Source organism: Macaca nemestrina, chromosome 11, assembly GCF_043159975.1.
Source record: "Macaca nemestrina isolate mMacNem1 chromosome 11, mMacNem.hap1, whole genome shotgun sequence".
NCBI classification, from domain to species: Eukaryota; Metazoa; Chordata; class Mammalia; order Primates; family Cercopithecidae; genus Macaca; species Macaca nemestrina.
The window spans coordinates 14202710-14219796 of record NC_092135.1 but is presented as its reverse complement, the minus strand read 5'-3'; the positions used below and the strand labels follow the sequence as shown (position 1 = coordinate 14219796).

Here is a 17087-nt window from a genome sequence, read left to right as displayed (position 1 = left end):
CTTTCCAGTTCACCATGGGAATACAGCACAGATGAGGAAGCAGGAGAGAGGAAGCCAGGAAGAGAACAATAGAAGGATAGGGAGAAAGAGATAAAATGAGCTAACAGCTGTGATTTCCTGCATTTAGTTATCCCTGAAACTCCATATCTGTCCTGTTTTTGTTATATGAGCCAAAAAAAAAAAAAAACATTTCTTCCCCAAAAGTAGTTTAATTGGGTTTCTGGTATGCTATCTTTTTGCACCAAAGATTTCTAATATACATAGCAATCCAAATTACTATATGCCATCTTCACCACTATATGATTCATCCATGTAACCATAGACCACTCATACCCCTGAAACTATTTAAATAAAAAACAAAGCAAAATAGAAAAACAAACAAACAAACAAAAATATATGCCATGATGGGACTTATATTCTTATCACTAGTCTCCTCTCTGGTTAAGGGACTGGAGGCTAAGGTGAAATGTAAATACGTCCTGCATCACCTTTTAAAAGGGTCAAATATGGAGGGAGGAGCAAGATGGCCGAATAGGAACAGCTCCAGTCTCCAACTCCCAGCGCGACTGACACAGAAGACCGGTGATTTCTGCATTTTCAACTGAGGCACTGGGTTCATCTCACTAGGGAGTGCCAGACAATCGGTGCTGGTCAGCTGCTGCAGCCCGACCAGCGAGAGCTGAAGCAGGGTGAGGCATCGCTTCACCTGGGAAGCACAAGGGGAAAGGGAATCCCTTTTCCTAGCCAGGGGAACTGACACACACAACACCTGGAAAATCGGGTAACTCCCACCCCAATACTGCGCTTTAAGCAAACAGGCACACCAGGAGATTATATCCCACACCTGGCCGGGAGGGTCCCACGCCCACGGAGCTTCCCTCATTGCTAGCACAGCAGTCTGTCTGCGATCTCGCAGAAAGGCAGCAGCGAGGCTGGGGCTTTGTAGGTAAACAAAGCCGCTGGGAAGCTGGAACTGGGTGGAGCTCACAGCAGCTCAAGGAAACTTGCCTGTCTCTGTAGACTCCACCTCTGGGGACAGGGCACAGTAAACAACAAAAGCAGCAGAAACCTCTGCAGACGCAAACGACTCTGTCTGACAGCTTTGAAGAGTGCAGTGGATCTCCCAACACGGAGGCTGAGATCTGAGAAGGGACAGACTGCCTGCTCAAGTGGGTCCCTGACCCCTGAGTAGCCTAACTAGGAGACATCCCCCACTAGGGGCAGTCTGACACCCCACACCTCACAGGGTGGAGTACACCCCTGAGAGGAAGACTCCAAAGCAAGAATCAGACAGGTACAATTGCTGTTCAGCAATATTCTATCTTCTGCAGCCTCTGCTGCTGACACCCAGGCAAACAGGGTCTGGAGTGGACCTCAAGCAATCTCCAACAGACCTACAGCTGAGGGTCCTGACTGTTAGAAGGAAAACTATCAAACAGGAAGGACACCTACACCAAAACCCCATCAGTACGTCACCATCATCATCAAAGACCAGAGGCAGATAAAACCACAAAGATGGGGAAAAAGCAGGGCAGAAAAGCTGGAAATTCAAAAAATAAGAGCGCATCTCCCCCGGCAAAGGAGCGCAGCTCATCGCCAGCAACGGATCAAAGCTTGACGGAGAATGACTTTGATGAGATGAGAGAAGAAGGCTTCAGTCCATCAAACTTCTCAGAGCTAAAGGAGGAATTACGTACCCAGCACAAAGAAAGTAAAAATCTTGAAAAAAAAGTGGAAGAATTGATGGCTAGAGTAATTAATGCAGAGAAGGTCATAAACAAAATGAAAGAGATGAAAACCATAACACGAGAAATACGTGACAAATGCACAAGCTTCAGTAACCGACTCGATCAACTGGAAGAAAGAGTATCAGCGATTGAGGATCAAATGAATGAAATGAAGCGAGAAGAGAAACCAAAAGAAAAAAGAAGAAAAAGAAATGAACAAAGCCTGCAAGAAGTATGGGATCATGTAAAAAGACCAAATCTACGTCTGATTGGGGTGCCTGAAAGTGAGGGGGAAAATGGAACCAAGTTGGAAAACACTCTTTAGGATATCATCCAGGAGAACTTCCCCAACCTAGTAGGGCAGGCCAACATTCAAATCCAGGAAATACAGAGAACGCCACAAAGATACTCCTCGAGAAGAGCAACTCCAAGACACATAATTGCCAGATTCACCAAAGTTGAAATGAAGGAAAAAATCTTAAGGGCAGCCAGAGAGAAAGGTCGGGTTACCCACAAAGGGAAGCCCATCAGACTAACAGCAGATCTCTCCACAGAAACTCTCCAAGCCAGAAGAGAGTGGGGGCCAATATTCAACATTCTTAAAGAAAAGAATTTTCAACCCAGAATTTCATATCCAGCCAAACTAAGTTTCATAAGTGAAGGAGAAATAAAATCCTTTACAGATAAGCAAATGCTTAGAGATTTTGTCACCACTAGGCCTGCCTTATAAGAGACCCTGAAGGAAGCACTCAACATAGAAAGGAACAACCGGTACCAGCCATTGCAAAAACATGCCAAAATGTAAAGACCATTTAGGCTAGGAAGAAACTGCATCAACTAACGAGCAAAATAACCAGTTAATATCATAATGGCAGGATCAAGTTCACACATAACAATCTTAACCTTAAATGTAAATGGACTAAATGCTCCAATTAAAAGACACAGACTGGCAAACTGGATAAAGAGTCAAGACCCATCAGTCTGCTGTATTCAGGAGACCCATCTCACACGCAGAGACATACATAGGCTCAAAATAAAGGGATGGAGGAAGATTTACCAAGCAAATGGAGAACAAAAAAAAAGCAGGGGTTGCAATACTAGTCTCTGATAAAACAGACTTTAAACCATCAAAGATCAAAAGAGACAAAGAAGGCCATTACATAATGGTAAAGGGATCAATTCAACAGGAAGAGCTAACTATCCTAAATATATATGCACCCAATACAGGAGCACCCAGATTCATAAAGCAAGTCCTTAGAGACTTACAAAGAGACTTAGACTCCCATACAATAATAATGGGAGACTTCAACACTCCACTGTCAACATTAGACAGATCAACGAGACAGAAAGTTAACAAGGATATCCAGGAATTGAACTCATCTCTGCAGCAAGCAGACCTAATAGACATCTATAGAACTCTCCACCCCAAATCAGAAGAATATACATTCTTCTCAGCACCACATCGCACTTACTCCAAAATTGACCACGTAATTGGAAGTAAAGCACTCCTCAGCAAATGTACAAGAACAGAAATTATAACAAACTGTTTCTCAGACCACAGTGCAATCAAACTAGAACTCAGGACTAAGAAACTCAATCAAAACTGCTCAACTACATGGAAACTGAACAACCTGCTCCTGAATGACTACTGGGTACATAACGAAATGAAAGCAGAAATAAAGATGTTCTTTGAAACCAATGAGAACAAAGACACAACATACCAGAATCTCTGGGACACATTTAAAGCAGTGTGTAGAGGGAAATTTATAGCACTAAATGCCCACAAGAGAAAGCTGGAAGGATCTAAAATTGACACTCTAACATCACAATTAAAAGAACTAGAGAAGCAAGAGCAAACACATTCAAAACCTAGCAGAAGGCAAGAAATAACGAAGATCAGAGCAGAACTGAAGGAGATAGAAACACAAAAAACCCTCCAAAAAATCAATGAATCCAGGAGTTGGTTTTTTGAAAAGATCAACAAAATTGACAGACCACTAGCAAGACTAATAAAGAAGAAAAGAGAGAAGAATCAAATAGACGCAATAAAAAATGATAAAGGGGATATCACCACCGACCCCACAGAAATACAAACTACCATCAGAGAATACTATAAACACCTCTACGCAAATAAACTAGAAAATCTAGAAGAAATGGGTAATTTCCTGGACACTTACACTCTTCCAAGACTAAACCAGGAAGAAGCTGAATCCCTGAATAGACCAAGAGCAGGCTCTGAAATTGAGGCAATAATTAATAGCCTACCAACCAAAAAAAGTCCAGGACCAGATGGATTCACAGCTGAATTCTACCAGAGGTACAAGGAGGAGCTGGTACCATTCCTTCTGAAACTATTCCAATGAATAGAAAAAGAGGGAATCCTCCCTAACTCATTTTATGAGGCCAACATCATCCTGATACCAAAGCCTGGCAGAGACACAACAAAAAAAGAGAATTTTAGACCAATATCCCTGATGAACGTCGATGCAAAAATCCTCAATAAAATAATGGCAAACCGGATTCAGCAGCACGTCAAAAAGCTTATCCACCATGATCAAGTGGGCTTCATCCCTGGGATGCAAGGCAGGTTCAACATTCGCAAATCAATAAACATAATCCAGCATATAAACAGAACCAAACACAAGAACCACATGATTATCTCAATAGATGCAGAAAAGGCTTTTGACAAAATTCAACAGCCCTTCATGCTAAAAATGCTCAATAAATTCGGTATTGATGGAACGTATCTCAAAATAATAAGAGCTATTTATGACATACCCACAGCCAATATCATACTGAATGGGCAAAAATTGGAAAAATTCCCTTTGAAAACTGGCACAAGACAGGGATGCCCTCTCTCACCACTCCTATTCAACATAGTGTTGGAAGTTCTGGCTAGGGCAATCAGGCAAGAGAAAGAAATCAAGGGTATTCAGTTAGGAAAAGAAGAAGTCAAATTGTCCCTCTTTGCAGATGACATGATTGTATGTTTAGAAAATCCCATTGTCTCAGCCCAAAATCTCCTTAAGCTGATAAGCAACTTCAGCAAAGTCTCAGGATACAAAATTAATGTGCAAAAATCACAAGCATTCTTATACACCAGTAACAGACAAACAGAGAGCCAAATCAGGAATGAACTTCCATTCACAATTGCTTCCAAGAGAATAAAATACCTAGGAATCCAACTTACAAGGGATGTAAAGGACCTCTTCAAGGAGAACTACAAACCACTGCTCAGTGAAATAAAAGAGGACACAAACAAATGGAAGAACATACCATGCTCATGGATAGGAAGAATAAATATTGTGAAAATGGCCATACTGCCCAAGGTTATTTATAGATTCAATGCCATCCCCATCAAGCTACCAATGAGTTTCTTCACAGAATTGGAAAAAACTGCTTTAAAGTTCATATGGAACCAAAAAGGAGCCCACATCTCTAAGACAATCCTAAGTCAAAAGAACAAAGCTGGAGGCATCACACTACCTGACTTCAAACTATACTACAAGGCTACAGTAACCAAATCAGCATGGTACTGGTACCAAAATATAGATATAGACCAATGGAACAGAACAGAGTCCTCAGAAATAATACCACACATCTACAGCCATCTGATCTTTGACAAACCTGAGAGAAACAAGAAATGGGGAAAGGATTCCCTATTTAATAAATGGTGCTGGGAAAATTGGCTAGCCATAAGTAGAAAGCTGAAACTGGATCCTTTCCTTACTCCTTATATGAAAATTAATTCAAGATGGATTAGAGACTTAAATGTTAGACCTAATACCATAAAAACCCTAGAGGAAAACCTAGGTAGTACCATTCAGGACATAGGCATGGGCAAAGACTTCATGTCTAAAACACCAAAAGCAACGGCGGCAAAAGCCAAAATTGACAAATGGGATCTAATTAAACTAAAGAGATTCTGCACAGCAAAAGAAACTACCATCAGAATGAACAGGCAACCTACAGAATGGGAGAAAATTTTTGCACTCTACTCATCTGACAAAGGGCTATTATCCAGAACCTACAAAGAACTCAAACAAATTTACAAGAAAAAAACAAACAGCCCCATCAAAAATGGGCAAAGGATATGAACAGACATTTCTCAAAAGAAGACATGCATACAGCCAGCAGACACATGAAAAAATGCTCATCATCAGTGGCCATCAGAGAAATCCAAATCAAAACCACAATGAGATACCATCTCACACCAGTTAGAATGGCGATCATTCAAAAGTCAGGAAACAACAGGTGCTGGAGAGGATGTGGAGAAATAGGAATGCTTTTACACTGTTGGTGGGATTGTAAACTAGTTCAACCATTATGGAAAACAGTATGGCGATTCCTCAAGGATCTAGAACTAGATGTACCATATGACCCAGCCATCCCATTACTGGGGATATACCCAAAGGATTATAAATCATGCTGCTATAAAGACACATGCACACGTATGTTTACTGCGGCACTATTCACAATAGCAAAGACTTGGAATCAACCCAAATGTCCATCAGTGACAGACTGGATTAAGAAAATGTGGCACATATACACCATGGAATACTATGCAGCCATAAAAAAGGATGAGTTTGTATCCTTTGTAGGGACATGGATGCAGCTGGAAACCATCATTCTTAGCAAACTATCACAAGAACAGAAAACCAAACACCGCATGTTCTCACTCATAGGTGGGAATTGAACAATGAGATCACTTGGACTCGGGAAGGGGAACATCACACACTGGGGCCTATCATTGGGAGGGAGGAGGGGGGAGGGGAGAGAGATTGCATTGGGAGTTATACCTGATGTAAATGACGAGTTGATGGGTGCAGCACAGCAACATGGCACAAGTATACATATGTAACAAACCTGCATGTTATGCACATGTACCCTAGAACTTAAAGTATAATAAAAAAAATAAAAAATAAAAGGGTCAAATATGAATGGAATGGTGGCCTTTTAGCACACTAGACAAAACACTTGTTTTAGCATATGGCACATAGGCAATGATACAAACTCTGCTGGCAATCATCTATGTTACTTTGGGCATGCAACATCTGTGCTTCAGTTTCCCCATACATAAAATGAGGAGAATTGTCTTAAATCAACTTTAGCAACTCTTCCAACTCTAATATTCTATTATTCTAAAACATGGAAGCCTTCTCAGATAAGCTTCAGTCATTTACCCATGGCTCAGGAGTATTCGGAAACACGTGGCATGAGCAATAAAAGACAGGCTACAGAGATTGGACCAAGCCTTATGTTGGTACCAGCCTCATGAGCACAGAGTCCAGCTGCAGGGAGGATAGCACTGGGGACCACAGAAAGAGGGCTGAGAAGAGGAGATGGAGGAGCTCCTGGGGATGAGCTGTGTGCTATAGATTCTCTGTTGTGTGATATTGTTAGTTCTCTGGCGTTGTGGAGTGGAGGATAACTATAAGGTTTTGTTTTGTTCATATGCTTTGGCTTGCTTAGGTGAGGTCAATAATACATTATAATTTTCATCAAAACTTATCTATGAAGGGAATTGGATTCCCTCAGTAACCAAAAATTGTATTTTCTCAAATACAAAAACTAATGCAGGTATAGCATAATTCTGCTTTGCATAATAAATGCATGAAAATATATTCTTGTCCCCTTGGGCTATTCGTATTTTAAGAAAATAATATACGCACTTCAATGTGATATGGTTTCAACAATACAGTATATTGTAGAACGTATTTTCATTCTCACAACAGCATACTCTTAATCAGGTTGGACCATGATGACACCCAGCTGAGTGGAGGGTTTTCAGTGAAGTGAAAGACAATGTTATTGACCTTTGGAGTCAGATAAATTTGATTGCCAGCTCTACCACCTATTATCTTATAAACTCGGGCCTATTGTCTTATAAACTAAGGTCTTAGTAGCTCTGCATCTATTTTCTTATATGTGGTATGTGCATTCTAATTCCTACCATATGGGGTGCTTTGAGAATGAGCTCAGAGGACTTATGTAAAGCACCTGGCACACAATAGGTGCTTATGTATGTTAATTTTCTTCCAAATAGTCAAACCTGGCTTACTGCATAAGGCATGTTATGGGGTTATTTTTCTTGTTTTTATTATGATGATTCCATTTTTTAAATGTTTCCTTAATTCAGCTCAGAAAGATCTTGATTAAGTCATTTCTGTCTTCACTGAATTAGGTCAATCATTAAGCTGTTCTCTAGATTTTAGGAGCAGCGTTAACAGCCAAGCTATTGCAAGCTCCCAAATCAGACATTTAGATGGGTTTCTTTTGATCTACTTTTAATTGAAATACTCCCTAGTCTTCTAGGAATCTCAGAGATAAAAAGGTTCAGGATGATTCTGCTTTTCTCTATATTGCTCAGATTCTAACCATTAGGATGCACTGAGATTGGATCTTGGCTCTTTAGGAAGGAAACAGGTAATCACACCATGAAACCATTACCTTGATGTATTAAGATGGAGAACGGGTGGAAGTTTAAAAAAGTTGGACTGATTACTCTTTAAAAGAGATAATTAGTGTACTTCCAAAACAATCTTTGAAGGATGTAGTAGTGTAATTTAACTTTACTATTAGTCAGTTATTTTTCCCTTTTTAACAAAGCACAGAAACAGGGAACAACTGTCATTATATGAAAGAAAATTTGAAGCTTGATAATTACAAATACTTATGATATCAAGGTCAATTAGTTCTGAATGAAATAATCACAGCAATCATAGAACTTCATATTTTAGCAGTGGCATTACAAAATATTATGTTTGTGTTTCTGTTTTCAGAACACTTTCATATTAATCCTTATATAATTATAACAACAAACCTTTAAAATGGGTGTTATTTTCCCCATCATAAATGGTAGAAACCAAGGCTTGACAGAGATTTGAATTCAGATTAGAATTCTGGATACAAATCTGTTAGGAATTTGGGGGACTTTGGAAGAATGGCCATCTGAACATACTTTAGCTGCCCTTTGTTTCAATTCGAACCCATCTGAGCTAACCAGTTATTTAGCACCTGGGGCTTGCAGAATGGATGCCCTGGTCACTTGCTCCATAGCAAGTAGGTCAGCTGCAAAGACTTGACACAGCAGCTTGTGACAAATGCAGAATCCCAATGCAATCTATGAATCGTAACTTGCATTATAGCAAGATCCTTCACTAGACTTGCTTGCAAATTAATGTTTTAGAAGCTTGCCTTAGAAAGTAAGACTGAGGACATAAGTATTGGAGGACCTGAGGACAGTATCAGAATGTCCCAGGATGAGGAATAGAAACTTGCTTATTTTGAAAAGTGCTTGACCTTGGAGATTCTTAAGATCTGTGGGAGCTTCGCTCCCAGGGCGCTGAGGAGAAACTGAAAAAGCTAAATTCCTCTCTCCCTCGAGTTTTAAGAGCTTGTAATAACATGAATGCAGAAGATGAACTCCTGGTATTTTTGACAGGGTCTTCACATCCTGGCTGCTGCCATTCTGCTACCTCACAGAGGAGGAAAGCACGGTCCCTTCCACCATTTGTGGCACTGCCTCCGCTTGCAATACTGAAATAGCTGGACATGAGCCCCTGTATGCAGCCAAACAAAATGGTATCCCTAGGACACTTTCTGGCCCTCCACTTAAGGGAACCCTGTAGCCAGATACACTTAAAACAGGCCTCCAATGAAACAGCATGGTGTCCAGAAAGCACACTAGGTGTATTAGGAAAAAAACGGCAAGATGGATAGAAAATACGAAAATAGCCTATTAGCGCTTTCAAAAACACATCAGCATTACGTCATACCTAAATGCAAAATATAAACACTTTGAACATATAGTATTAATAACCCATGAATGGAATTTCACAGAACCTAGTGGTAAGAGCCAAAAATCTGACACCTCCTTCACTGTAAATTGATAAGCTCCTCTTACTACTTTGTCTCGTATCCTAGTGATTTTATGGCAAAATTATCACTTTCAGTAATGTCATTACTTTTGTAAATGAATTTCTGAATATCCCTGTTGTAGAATTTGCCATTTGTTTACTATACAATTACTCCAACTCCAAATTTGTGTTGCTATCTAATGATGTTATTCCACTTTGACATATGTCAATTGCATTAAGGATATGATTCCAAATCACGTGACATTTTCTTTAATTCTCTTATTCTTCCTTGTATCTGTTATTGTCTGGGTCTCCTTTCCTTCCAGGATTAGAGTAGCATCCCAGTCTCCAAAGTTTGCCTAAAAAATGCACTTGATTTATCTCTATTTGATCTCTGTTAAAGATAAAAACTGTTCGTCATCGTATTTGAAACAAATCAATGAACAATCCTGACCTAATGTGTTCTCCTTTCCTTGAAACACACGCATTTTAACAGATTTTAGTGATTTAACCTAAATCCATTCTTGAGAATTCAACACCGTTTCGGATTAGTCTAAGGAATCTTCAGGATTATTGGATTTTGTATCTCTCCTCCCATTATCCCATTGTATGTGTGGGTGATTTCCCTTTGCATGTACGGCCAACTCTGACAATTCAAGCTCCCTAATTTATTATTATTATTATTTTGAGACAGGGTCTCACTCTGTTGCCAAAGCTAGAGTGTACTGGCATAAAACAAGGTTTACTGCAGTCTCAAACTTCTGGGCTCAAGCGATCCTCTCACCTCAGTCTCTCGGTAGCTGAGATCACACACATGTGCCACCACACCTGGCTAATTTGTAAAGTTTTTTTTGTAGAGACAAGGCCTTAATATATTGCCCAAACTGGTCTTAAGCAATCCTTCCATCTTGGCCTCCCAAAGTGCTGGGATTACAGGCAGAATGCACCACACCTAAACTGCAAGCTCTATTGACTTGCTATTTTATTATAACTTAGATCCAACTAAGTGACTTTGTCTTTAATACTTGTTACTTTATTTTTTGTTTTTGAGTCCGCATCATGTTCACGTTGTATTAACTGAGAAAAATACACAAATGAGAGACTTTATTATATTTATGTTGTTTTATAATGTTTTATAAAGTTTTGTGATTTCAGCTAACAATGTGTTAATTTTAGAGAAAATCAGAGTTAAGTATACCTTCTGGAATTATATGGTTTAAGCCAATATTTTTAAAAAATGGACAAAGAATGCATCAATATTTTTATAAAAGAGATAATCTCATGTTATAATCCTTGTATTATTATCCTCATGTTATAATTTAACATTCTAAAGTTTGTATGAATATGCAAATCTCTCTCTCTTGCTAGTTATAATACCCATATTTCTCTTTATGTTGTTATTTTGGATAAAAACATCAAAATAATTTTTAATTTATGCTTTTTGTCCTATCACTTTACTTCAATGGTTTCTAAAGCATGAATTGCTGTCTATAACCGCAAGGTTATTGGTATTAACCCTTCAGCCTTTAAAACCATGGAAAATCATAGAATTGAATCCATTTTCAATGCAATCTGTCTTCCTAAACATTTTTCTCTATGATATCCACAATATTCCATCTTCCCATATTACACAGAAAGGGAGGAACTTTAGGAACGGTGAATGATGTCTCCTGAATGCCAATCACTTGGAGATAGAATTTTATCTTTGCAGATACCACCAGCCCAGTCAAGTGAGGGAAAGGTTCAAATGCCCAATCATGCTCTGACTCAATTCCTACAACCTGTTTATGAAAGTAGAAAGAACAGTGAGAGAGCGTAAAACCACAAGAAGGTCAAAGTACAAAAGTAGAACTCAAATAAATTATACTGAGAAGTTTTATTCTGGGTATTACATGAATACTGGAATACTTTTTCATGTAAAGAATATTTGGACTGTGAGAGAAGTAAGAGTAAAAACTCTCTACCAGAAAAAGAGTTAGAATAAATGCATTATTTTATCTTATACTTTTAAATCTGCTTTATATATATGCAAACTTCCTTCTCTCTGGGAGGTAACTTTTAGAAAGATTCTTACAGGATTGTCAGGAATTCATGCAACAAACAGTAATTTAAGTATTCAAATCTGTTGAATGCCTGTAATTTCTGTAGTTGACAGTATTTATGAAAGGATAAGATCGCTAAATGTGTAGTTGTTTTAAAATTATTAGTGTAGTTTTAATATAAACTTACACTTCTTTATGTACCCCTCTCAACCCTGGGTCCTTGAGAAGAAGCAAGCCAAATGAGAATAAAAATGCAATACGAATTTGCTACTGTGAAGCTGGGTTAGAGAAGGCGTTAGAGGCTTTTTCAGTTCTCCCTGATCCTGAACCTCCAAATCCATTCCTCATGCATGTCCTGTATTTAACCCTCCAGATGCAGGACTAGAAGTGAGAGGACGCTGAGCTGCTGAAGACAATGCCATAGTAGTATGTCTGCTGTCTTGATGAAGAGGGGGCTGTGTGCCTGGCACACCTGGGTACACACAGATTCAGGGATTACAACACTAGGAAAAAAGAGTCTGTAAGAGGCACCAGAAAATATGCACTCAATTTTCTAAGTATAATTATTTCAGCTGAAGGAAAGCCAAAGCCAGGATGTCCAGTCGTTGTAAATTGGCATTTATCCAAACTTGATCAAGGATCAAAATTACCTGGAGGCATAGCTAAAGTACAGCTTACAGTCTTCTCCCTATACATTTTGCCTGAGTAGATTTGGGTTGAGAGTTGGGAATTTTAAAATTTGCACTTTTTCCCTAATGTTCCAGCTACTTCTTAAGACCAGGTGAGTGTCTGAGTCATTGCTACACTGACAAGAGGTAAAGCCTTACCAGTGGCAATAGATTAGGACATCTATTAGTTTTACTTTGTGCAAGATTGGCCAAAGGTCTTTATTTTATTAAATTATCATCTTCATGTTGCAAATGAGGAGACTGAGGCATAGAGAAATTAAATTCACCCAAGGTGTCATAACAAGGAATTAGCATCATCAAAACTAAAATTCACTCTTGCCCACTTTATTCTGTCTCCTAGATGTGCTTTTGATTGTGCCATCAATGCTTGCATTTATGAAATTAGAAAATACGGATACTGTTTGAAATAAATAATATTCTTTTTAGTTTGGCAATTTTTAATGTTTTTGCTTCATAAACACATCTAGATTCTAAAATTGAAAGCTCCTGTAGTTTTAGAGTGAAACTCGGTAATTCTGAGTCTAACAGGAAAGGTTTCATCATTGTGTATATTGAAAATCCTATCATCTGTTTCCATGCTGACCTGAAACAGAGTGATTTTCTGGCTGGCAGGCCATTTATCACTTCCCACCAGCCATCAATAATTGATTAGGGAGATTTGATTCTGCACAATGCAAATCAGCTCATTTTTTCAACACGGAATACAGTTTGTGTCAAAATGTGGTAACCCTTGAATCTCCCTGCTTACTCATCTTTGATAGAATGCTGGAGTTTTCACTTACTCTTTTTTATCAGAAGATAAAAGAAGAACTGGGCAGGAAGGAAAATAACCATCTGGTTCTGTTTATGCTGATGCCTCTAAATGATGTGCACCTCACAATCTGTGTTTTACCTTCTCACCTAAAAACAAAGAGCAAAAGGATGCTTTAGGTCAAGAAGCCAACCCCAGGATCTTTTTAAGGCAAAGCCTCCAGGCCATCTCTTACATTCTCAGGAATGGAGTGAAGATTTGCAGACTGGTAACTTTTCGCTTAAGGAACTACCACTGTCATTTCTATCCCCTAACTTTCCATTTCCACAAAACCGTGCTTGGTTGCAGAGTAGCACACAGTGTCTCCAGCTTCTGTACTAAAGCTAAGTACACAGGTCATTTGGTTTATAGGTCCACTGATCATCATGGCAGAGAAACAGGAAATAAAAGTAATAAACATGAGCAAGCTACAATGATTATGGACTCTTAACAACTTCATTTTGTGATGCTTCAGAGTTTTTTGGTCCCGATTATTATTTTTTTTTTTTTTAAATAAAGGCAGGGAAGTGTTGTCTGCTGCTTTTTAGTTCTGCAGGCAGGGCTTAGCGAAGTCATTTCCTTTTCTGGATCTGCACTGAGAGAAAGTCCTTCCCCTTTTTATGGTGCCTCTGGACCAAATGCCTGAAGATTCAATTAACACAGAACAATCGGGACCTCCCTTTAGTCTCAAAGCTGTCAGTTTGCTAATTGGAGGCATCCCCATCAGAAGGACAAGCTGGAGAAGGAATGAGAACAGCTAGCACTGAGAGTGTGACATGTGCCTGACTAGTCCAAGTGTTTTAAATGGAATAACTGATTAATTCCTTATAGCTGCTCTAGGAGGCAGGTATCTTCTCCAAGTGAGATGATGATGCAAATGAAGTAAGAGAGGTTTTATACCTCAGTCATATCCAGTGTGTGAACAAAGTTGGTGCGCACTCTCCTGGAGCTTGCACTCTCCTACCACCGGATGTATCTCTATTGCTTCACTGACCACAAACTTCACCCACTCTAGTGGTCCTGTTCTAAATATTGGGAGATCATCTTTTGACGTTTTTTTCTCACTTGGGCAATTTTCCTATGATTGTATTGAGAGAAGTCCTCAACATTTATCATGAATTAATATATTTTCTATTTCCCCCAAAGACTTAAGTTCCTCCAATATGTTTGCGTATGTGATGCTGAGAATTAGTTGGTGTGGGGCTGGGGTTAATGGCTTCTGGAAAACAAGATTTACAGGGATTTTTTTTTTTTCTGTCCTCCTCCTTTATCCCTCCCTCTAGCTTTTTCTCTTTTTATGACAAGAGTGCCTGGAAGGAGCTAATGCAATCACTACCAGCACCAACATCAGCCAGGTCAGATCAAGACCAGCTGCAGTCTTTAGTAATATCATTTTCTTACAATCTCAGCAAAAAATGATCTCTGTGTATAAATAATACAAAAAGAGAGACTTAGCTTCTTTCGGAATATGCACCTTTAGAGAAATGAAAAAAAACTCTTGAACTGAAAGATTGCCTGAGGCTTTTAAAATAATTTCTTTCACTCACCTAGGAAGAAAAGAGACATTATATTATTACTTCCCTTTTTGTTCAGTTTTGATTTTACAATATGACCAAGGGCCTATCTTCCCTCTTGATGCCCTCCTGTAACTGCCAATAACGTTAAAAGGACACATAAATACTTTTCAAAGAGGTAAGGATGCTGCCCACCGCTGAACAGTTGTGCAGGTGTACATCTTCCTGACCTTCCTAACTTCCAGCTCCTCTTTGTGTGTGTGTGTGAATTTATACACACACACATACACACATAACAAAGCTAATAACTGACACTGCACTTTGATGGAGTCAGACCTGTCTCCTGACCTTTCTCTAGCAGAAAACTCAAGAAATGTCTGTTTCCTGTACTTTTAAGAAAAAGGGAAAACATTCAGTGTCACAAAAAACAACTCTGGGCGTCTGAAAATGTAAACAGCAAAAGAGAAATTAACTATGGTTGTGTTGTTTTGATTTATACAGTTGAGATGTTTATAGACACTCATATAAAATATAGAGTGAGATGAGTCAGCATTGACTATATAACCCATATATAACCCATAACTAACAGTTATGGGTTAACTTATGAGCAAAATATAAATATGAAATACATTATACCTATAACAAATACAATGATATCAGAAAAATTCAATTGGAATGTAGAGGAGGCTTAGGTATGGTATAATGGAAAAAATTATGATTGAACACTAAGCTAATGAATTTCCACTATCTACTGAAGCCAGTACTAAAAACTAAGGTAACAGAAATGAAAGGTACAACACTTGCCCTGAAAGTGTACATAAACTTGTCAGAGAGGAAGAATATGAAAAATTGCAATGGCACGTGATGAATGAGATACACGTACACGTAACAGTCTCTAATTTAGGCCAAGAAGAAGAGGGAAAGATTTTTAGGAGAAGGAGACACTTGAGAAGATGTCTGCAAGAAAGAAGTGGACAAATACAAAGGAAAGAGGGCGGAGCATTCCAGGCAAAAGAAAAGCACTTGCGTAAGTCCAGAGGCATTTCAGAGTAAAGTGCATTTGAAGAAAGCTTCAAATGACTGCCTGTAGTTAAACATAGGCTTATTGTACGATTCAATTACACTCTTAGCTATTTATCAAACTGAGTTGAAAACATGCACACAGACATTTATAACAGCTTTAGTCATAATTACCAAAAACTAGAACTAACTGAGATATCTCCTAATATATCGATTGGTGAGTAGACTGTGGTCTATCCATACAGTGGGATTTCTATTCAGTGATAAAAAGAAACAAACTATTTATTAATTCATACAAAAGTAGGGATGAATGAAAGAAAGCAGACCCAAAAGACCACATATTGTATGATTCAACTCATATAACATTCTGTAAAAGGCAAGGTTACCAAGATAGAAACATATCAGTAGTTGGTAAAGTTTGGGAAGGAGATCGCATTCAACTAGAGAAGTTTAGAGGATTTTTAAGGTGAAGAAAAAATGTGCATGGTACTACAGTGATGAGACAATATGCATTTTTCAAAACCAATAGGACTTTATGGCATAAAGAATGAAACCTTAGTATATGCCACAACAACAAAAAATCAGCCAAGAGTTAAGGAATCCCAGGATGAAATGCACTATAACAAAAATGGTAAAAACCCAAATTTAATTTCACTAAAGAAGTTTCCAACAAAAGTAACTTTGGAGAACAGTTCTTTGACTGGAAACTGAAAGCTAAAGAGACAATGATGGATGTGCACATAAACTCTATACTCTAGTAGATCAAGTTATGTCTCTCAGGTGTATGAGTTAAAAATGCTGAAACTGCTTTACAAATATACTGGGGTTGAACAAATAAGTAAAGGAATGGTTGATGGTGGGAGTGACATTTCTCTCTGCTGGAGATGGAAGTTACAGATAAGCAAGGGAAAAATGGCTAGGAATCATCAGGTATAGGATTAGACTCTGTGACATAGTGTGGACTCATGCTTAGATATTTAATATAGATATAAAAGGATATGAAAATAATTATATATATGTGTGTGTGTGTGTGTGTGTACATGCAGATTTGTATACGTTCATATATTTCATAGCTGTCCACTGAGAGAGTTTAGAAGCAATGGAAGGTAGTAAGAGCATATACACGACCAGATCTGGATTTCTGATGCCATTCTTTAATTAAAAAAAAAAACTAGAGTTCTTTGGGTTCTAGGGAAGAGATGAGAATATACAAGAACCTCATGGAGCAACTTGTAGTGCCAGAAAGTTAAAGAAGTGCTCAGAAATAAAGGGTCAAAGAGACTAACCTGTAAGAGTTCCCAGTGGTCCAAGCTGACACAATTTGAGAATCAAAATAATGTAGCACTGGGTTATAACCCAACACCTTAAATTAATATCTATTAATGATTATATAAATTGTTGAATGAATGAAATAAATGAATGGAGGTAGAAGACATAGCACACAAA

At 38.5% G+C, this 17087-nt stretch overlaps 1 long non-coding RNA gene across 2 annotated transcripts in view; it reads right to left on the bottom strand.

Moving 5' to 3' along the window:
• The window catches only part of LOC105492516 (uncharacterized), a 241312-nt gene that overhangs the window by 122509 nt on the left and 101716 nt on the right, over window positions 1–17087 (bottom strand). The window contains exon 6 of one of the 2 annotated variants that reach the window (XR_011609687.1): window positions 8926–13217. The exons of the other annotated variant lie outside the window; for it this stretch is intronic. This is a non-coding gene — a long non-coding RNA (uncharacterized lncRNA). Of the gene's footprint in view, window positions 1–8925; window positions 13218–17087 lie in introns of those variants that run through there. 2 annotated transcript variants of the gene reach the window in all.